Source organism: Ammodytes marinus (assembly GCF_949987685.1).
Source record: "Ammodytes marinus genome assembly, chromosome: 11".
Taxonomy (NCBI): domain Eukaryota; kingdom Metazoa; phylum Chordata; class Actinopteri; order Uranoscopiformes; family Ammodytidae; genus Ammodytes; species Ammodytes marinus.
Genome location: NC_137215.1, coordinates 2,236,304 through 2,244,167, shown reverse-complemented (window position 1 = coordinate 2,244,167; position 7,864 = coordinate 2,236,304).

The following is a 7,864-nucleotide window of genomic DNA, read 5'->3' as shown; positions in this document are numbered from 1 at the left end:
GCGTAGGTAGGCTACTGGATATCTAGTGTGTGCTGCGTAGGTAGGCTACTTGACACAAATTGACAACATTGAATTATTTAATTTTATACCGAACAGCCACGCAAGTCACCCCAGTCAGTATGCCTTGAGTAAATTCTCGAGTCTCAAAACAGTGACAGTCGACTCAAGGCCATGTCTCTGTTTTAAAGCTATAGTGCGTAACTTCTGTCGCCCCCCATAATAATAATAATAATAATAATTTGAATTTATATAGCGCCTTTCAAGGTACCCAAGGTCGCTTCTCAAAAAAAGGGGGGGGAGTACAGTGTTTGTGTACACAGGGGGGTGGGGGCGGGTTAGAGGTCATAGGCCTCTGAGAAGAGGTGTGCCTTCAGGAGCTTCTTGAAGGACTCCACTGAAGTGGCACAGCGGATATGGAGGGGGAGCAGATTCCACAGAGTGGGGGCAGACGCACAAAAGGCCCTGTCCCCAAAGGTCTTGAGTCTGGTGCGGGGGGTTTCCAGCTGGTCCTTAGCAGAGGACCTGAGGGACCGCAGGGGGGTGTAAGTATGGAGGAGGTCAGGGAGGAATTCTGAGTAATTACAACAACACTGTCGGTGCATCTACATGAGGTAAAGCCTTCAGTGATGGCACATGGATTTTATACCTTCTGCTGTACGTCCAGGTTTTTTTTTTGCAGTAGAAACAACAACTGAAACATTTCTCTGGCTCTTCTTGGGGATTTGTCTGAGCTCCTGCACCAGTGTCAGGGGAGGGGGGGAGGGGGGCGACACTAGTTTGTAAACGCTGCCATACTGAGAAATACAGAGAGAGTTTTGTGGAGCTGATAATAGGCTTAATCAACTTTGTGTCAACTCATTTGTCGATGGCTTGAATGTAGCCAACATTTATTAACATGAAAAAGTTACACACTGTAGCTTTAAAGTATATTCTAAGTCGTAAAATCAGATTAGAATTTTTGTTTTCAAGTGAATGCAATGGGCTGTAAACACACACAGCTGCCAGAGTAATCACCAAGGACACGACCTGGGTGTCCTCATTAGCAGCAAAGAGACAAGATCAAAACTGAATAATCAAAAATACTCATAAACATTTGTACAAAATCTGATCATTTAAAAGGGACACTGTGTAACATTTTAAGTAATATATTAGCTAAAATAAATATCCTCATTCATAAATATGTCCTCATTGGTGTAAAATCACCTCTGCCAATAATCTGAATTATCCTCCTGAGCGGAGAATTACAAATATTAATATTACATTTTGTACATTGAGCAGGCAAGTCTTATGGAGGCATCCATGTTTTTGGAATGTCATCTGGTGCATTGTTTAAAATGTAGAATTGTTCTTGTCCTTGAAGGCCACTGTAGCTTCTGTTATTATTCTAAAGGGTTGGGGTTACCCAGGGAGCGTTGCATTCTAGAACTTTGTAGATGATATCATATTACACACTGCACCTTTAAGCTAGAAGTACTTTGAGTTACTTACTGTTTATCCTTGAGGCACCTTTGGGCAAAAGCTATTTTTACCAAACTTTGATTTAGTACGGTTCAGGAACTAGGCTGCTAGGCGGTCGTAAATTATACCCAGTGAAAAGTCGGACCTGTGCAAAGGCATTAATAAACCTTATAAAAATAGCATTCTTTGCACTGATGGTCTCGTTTGCTGTCACATGTAATTTATGATCATCAGAGGAAAAAATTTGACTGTTTCAGAAATATTTAAAAGTTCCTCGTAGCACCTTAAATAAAACCAAATAATGTAAGGATCCAAAACTGTAACGATTTTAGTGTGAGACATAAACAAACTGAAGCCCTGCTGTTGTTTACATGTGAAATAATGTCTTTGTTGACACAGCTCGGTTTGGGCTTCAACCAGGTTGAGGTCAGGGCTGTGAAAGGCTCTTTGGTTTTCTCTCCCTCCCTCTCTTTCTCTCTCTCTCTTTCTCTCTCTCCCTCCCTCCCTCCCTCCCTCCCTCCCTCCCTCCCTCCCTCTCTTTCTCTCTCTCTCTTTCTCTCTCTCCCTCCCTCTCTCTCTCTCTCTGTCCTCTCTCTCTCTGTCTCTGTCTCCCTATCTCTTTCTCTCTCTTTCCCTCTCTCTGTCTCTCTCTGTCACTCTTTCTCTCTCTCTCTCTTTATCTCCCTCCCTCTCTCTCTCTCTCCCTCTCTCTTTCTCTCTATCTCTGTCTCTCTATTTCTCTTTCCCTCTCTCTTTCTCTCTCAGTCCCTCTCTCTCCCTCTCCCTTTCTCTCTGTCTCTCTCCCTCCCCCTCTTTCCCACTTTATTTGAATGTTCCTGTAGTAAAAGTCAAGAATGTAAATAAAGTGTTTTTGTGAGATCAAATCTTTCTCTCTCACACACACACACACACACACACACACACACACACACACACACACACACACACACACACACACACACACACACACACACACACACACCTCCCTCCTCCCCTCGAGGCGATCACGCTCTCACAGTGTGGATTCTGCATGTTGACGGCACGAGCTCAGGCATCCAGTTACACCATGCTGCATTTCAACAGGAATAACTTTGGCTCTTTACAAGTTGTATTTTTGAGGATTCATTTTATTATTGAACAACTACAGTGCTCTCGGTCAATCCAAAATGTTAAAGAACCTAAACCTTAATGTTTACGAAAGTAAAAGTGAGGTTTTGTCTTTCTTACGAGAATGTAGGCCTATATATTTTTTGCTGTTATTAGGCAACTATTAGTGTGCAGAATTATTCTACAACTAAATAAAAAAACGAAAATGTTCCCATCTCACTTGTTTATTTTCATCTGTTAAAGTGAGAATAATAAAAACACTCAAAATTTACAAACAAAAATTTCCGACATCTCAAAAAATAAATCAGTGACCAATATAGCCACCCTTCTTTTCAATAACTGTCACAAGCCTTCCATTCATGGAGTCTGTCAGTTTCTTGATCTGTTGACGATCAACTTTTTGTGCAGCAGCAACCACAGCCTCCCATACACTGTTCCGAGAGGTGTACTGATTTCCTTCACTGTAAATATCCCGTTTAAGCAGGGCCCACAGGTTTTCAATAGGGTTTAAGTCAGGTGAGGAAGGGGGTCATGTCATTATTTTTTCATCCTTAAGGCCTTTACTGGCTAGCCATGCAATTGAGTACTTCAATGCATGTGATGGAGCATTGTCCTGCATAAAAATCATGGTCTTCTTGAAAGATGCAGACTTTTTCCTGTACCACTGCTTGAAGAAAGTATCTTCTAGAAATTGGCAGTAGGTTTGGGAGTTGATTTCTTCAACCCGAAAAGGTCCAACTAGCTCATCTCTAAAGATACTAATAGTTGCCTTTGACTTGAGGCAGTGATGGATGATGCCATCTTTAGTAACTATAGCTTCTTGTCCTTGAAGGCCACCGTAGCTTCTGTAAATTCACCCCAAGGGAAGGGAGTGAGCAAGGAAGCGTTGCAATCTAGAACTTTCACCACTATATGCCACTAAATACTCCCATATTACACACTGCACCTTTAAAGCTAAATGGAGCATTTTTCAAGCTAAGAATCTGTGTATCTTATCAGTTTTACCTCTGTACCTGAAGCCTGTGTGTGGGAAAAAGGCGTTGGTCACACACACACACACACACACACACACACACACACACACACACACACACACACACACACACACACACACACACACACACACACACACACACACACACACAGTTTAAACAGTGACCTTCTACAGTGGGTGTTCACCACTTCAATACCCTATACTATCATGAATGGTTTAACCTGCAGCAGATAATATTGAAAGAATTTCCTTGACGTTTGGTTTAGTTAGTTATGGTTTAGAGAAGCCATTGTAGCAGTAACAGTAAATGTTATCTCCACCAAATAACTATCTCCTAAACTCTTCTTATCAGCAGCAATCTCAAACACAAGGCAGTTGCTTCCATTTTTTTCAGTTTATTCATTTACCATCTCAGTTTAGCCATTCTAGCATTGTAACATTTACTAATACAGCTCTGGAAAAAATTAAGAGACCACTTCAAATGTTCAGTGTCTCTCGTTTAACTATTTATAGGCATATGTTTGAGTAGAATGAACATTTTGGTGTTATAATATAAACCACTGACAACATTTCTACCAAATTCCAATACATTTTTTTGTCATTAAAGAGCATTTTCAATAAGTTATGTAGAGATGAAGATTTAAGAGAAATCCAGACTGGTCTCTTCATTTTTTCCGGAGGTGTAAGTGCGAATTACAAACACAAAAGGTTTTGATAAATTTTACCAAATTCTTGGAGTATGCTATTTCTTCCATTTATGACCTCATAAGATTAGACTTTGACTGGAAGTTCCTGAAGCACAAAGTTAGGCCTTCACCCATGTCACGTGCCCTTTAAATGGGTCGGTGCTATGACAATGATAAACTTGACAACATGCGCTAATGCACATCGGATGTTTTTTGCTTTTGGTGAAAGGTCTGTGTTACTGTAGAGTTGATTTGGTGTCTAGTGCCATGGAAGAATACTGATACGGGAATCTATGTTTATTGTAGATGAGAAAGAGGCTGTCAGCTTTGCTTAAATAAATATTCACACACAAAGAGACACGCACACACTCACACACACACACACACACACACACACACACACACACAGACACGCACACACAGAGAGACACGCAGACACACATACACACACACACACACACACACACACACACACACACACACACACACACACACACACACACACACACACACACACAGACACGCACACACAGAGAGACACGCAGACACACATACACACACACACACACACTCATGCACATTCTCAAACACTCACACATACAAACACACACACACACACACACACACACACACACACACACACACTCACACACACACAAACACGTACACTGTATAATTCTTCTCTGTCACAGTGAAATTTGAACTTTGGCTTTTTGAGTTTAGGACACAAACTGTGAACTGTTTACAGCTGACCCAGATTCTGCTCCTAGACACAAATACACTTCAGTGACGCACGGACGGAAAAAATGTCGTAAACAGTAAACACACACACACACACACACACACAGACACACACACACACAAATATTCAGCAACAATAACTGTCTATGGCAAAACACGCTTTAGTTTACAAACGCATAAACGGAGCTTGCAATGTTTATCATCAAACACTGAAAAGGAATCTTCCACCTCCGAAGATCTTTTACCGTTTCTAGCGACGTGAGATATGCAAATGTGGCATAACCTAACTAATTATGTGTACATTTCCAAAATCTAATTGTTGACTATTTATCGTGCCATCAATCATTGGAATAATTGTCCACTGAATATACGTAAACTGACTAGCAAAGTATCTTTCAAGTACTATCTGAGAATGCACTATTTCATCCTGCAGTGTGTAGAATTTTGGGTTTTATTTCCTAGCTGATTTTGTAGAAAGTAATTATAATATCCATAAGTACGTTTAATTTAGTGCATAATAGCTGAAAAACATTTTTTGAATTATTTTTTTCCCCTTAGAAAGGGTCTCATATATGTCCATATTTCTGCATATTTTGGACCAAGGCCTAGTGCCGCCATCTTGAAAGTGTCATAGTTGGAATGTCATCAGGTGCATTGTTTAAAATTTAGAATTGTTCTTGTCCTTGAAGGCCACTGTAGCTTCTGTTATTATTCGAAAAGGGTTGGGGTTACCCAGGGAGCGTTGCATTCTAGAACTTTGTAGAACTTTCTTGATGATGTCATATTACACACTGTACCTTTAAATGTGTGAGTAGGGAGTGGACATATTTACTGGATGGATGTAATAATGAATGTAATGCTATATTAACGCATTCTGAATATTTTATGATGATGATTTATTAAGATGTCTAAAATGTCTTTCTGCTTTTATTTTATCATTGTTAAACCTGCAGTGTGTGATATGACATCATCAAGAAAGTTCTACAAAGTTCTAGAATGCAACGCTCCCTGGGTAACCCCAACCCTTTAGAATAATAACCGAAGCTACAGTGGCCTTCAAGGACAAGAACAATTCTAAATTTCATTCCAACTATGACACTTTTAAGATGGCGGCACTAGACCTTGGTCCAAAATATGCAGAAATATGGACATATATGAGACCCTTTCTAATGGAAAAAATAATTATTCAAAACTTTTTTTTCAGCTATTATGCACTAAATTAAATGTACTTATGGATATTATAATTACTTTCTACAAAATCATAAAACCCAAAATTCTACACACTGCAGCTTTAAGTGATATTGTTTTGGTGTGTGGACCCCAGGAAGACTAGCTCCTCTCACTTTGGTGACAGCTAACAGGGATCCTTTTAACAATACACAATAACAATAAACAAAACCAGTGCTTGAAAACACAACATATTGGCCTTCAGTGTCTAACCTTACAGGAACAGCCGGCCTGGTTAGTGTGTGGTGTGTTTAGTGACATTAATACAGTTTAATATGTCAGCGCTGATCTTCTATGGGCTTTCATCATCAGTGGAAATTAGTTGGAACGATGACTCACAACATCTTCCAGTATTTGGCTCTGGGTGACGCTGCAAAAAGGCATTTGAATTGTGTGTGTGTGTGTGTGTGTGTGTGTGTGTGTGTGCGGCGCGCGTGCGTGTGTGTGTGTGTGTGCGGTGCGCGTGCGTGTGTGTGTGTGTGCGGCGCGCGTGCGTGTGTGTGTGTGTGTGTGTCTCCCTCAGAAGACTTTTCTGTTTCCATTTTAACCTGTCATTTTTAAATGTTATTCATTCGCTTTTAAATGTTTTATTCATTCGCTTTTCTAATGTGTATTGTGTATTTTAATCTTGCCCCTGTAAAGCACTTTGAGTGGCCTTGTGTTATATAAATAAACTTGTCTTGCCTTGCCTTGACCTCTCTTTCTCTCTCTCTCTCTCTCTCTCTCTCTCTCTCTCTCTCTCTCTCTCTCTCTCTCTCTCTCTCTCATTATCTGTGTGTTTGTTTGTGTGTGTTTGTGTGTGTTTGTGTGTGTTTGCTAGCAGCTGCGTGTTGCTACAATAAGTCCAGTTTATGTCCAAACAAGGTTAAAAACAGAGATGGCATTTTGGCCCCTGCACTCAACTGACCTTTTAACATTTCTATCATCACAGGCTCATAGATACTTTGTCTCAGGTTGTGTGAACATACAATTTACAACAACAACTTCCTTATTTCTGACTTCAAAATTGACCAAATCACGCAATAGTTCTGCGACAGAGCTGCGAGAAGAAAATTACGTAATTTTCTTCTTGCAGCTCTGTCGCAGATAATTTTGTTATTTCTTCAGTAACAGGCTTTAGTGTACATGGATTGGTAAAGCAATAGATGCAGATGTATAATAATAACTATTTAAATTAATAATTCAAGCATACAAACAGCTAAGAAGAGTATTTAAACCTGCAGTGTGTAGAATTTTGGGTTTTATTTCCTAGCAGATTTTGTAGAAAGTAATTATAATATCCTTAAGTACATTTAATTTAGTGCATGATAGCTGAAAAAAAAAAATAATAATTTTTTTTCCCCTTAAAAATATGTCCATATTTCTGCATATTTTGGACCAAGGCCTAGTCACCGCCATTTTAGAAGTGTCATAGTTGGAATGTCATCAGGTGCATTGTTTAAAATTTAGAATTTTTCTTGTCCTTGAAGGCCACTGTAGCTTCTGTTATTATTCTAAAGGGTTGGGGTTACCCAGGGAGTGTTGCATTCTAGAACTTTGTAGAACTTTCTTGATGATGTCATATTACACACTGCACCTTTAATAAAATGATAACAAAACAAGAAAATACATCAATAAAGTTTTTTTTTTTTTTACTTTCAAATTTTTTTTT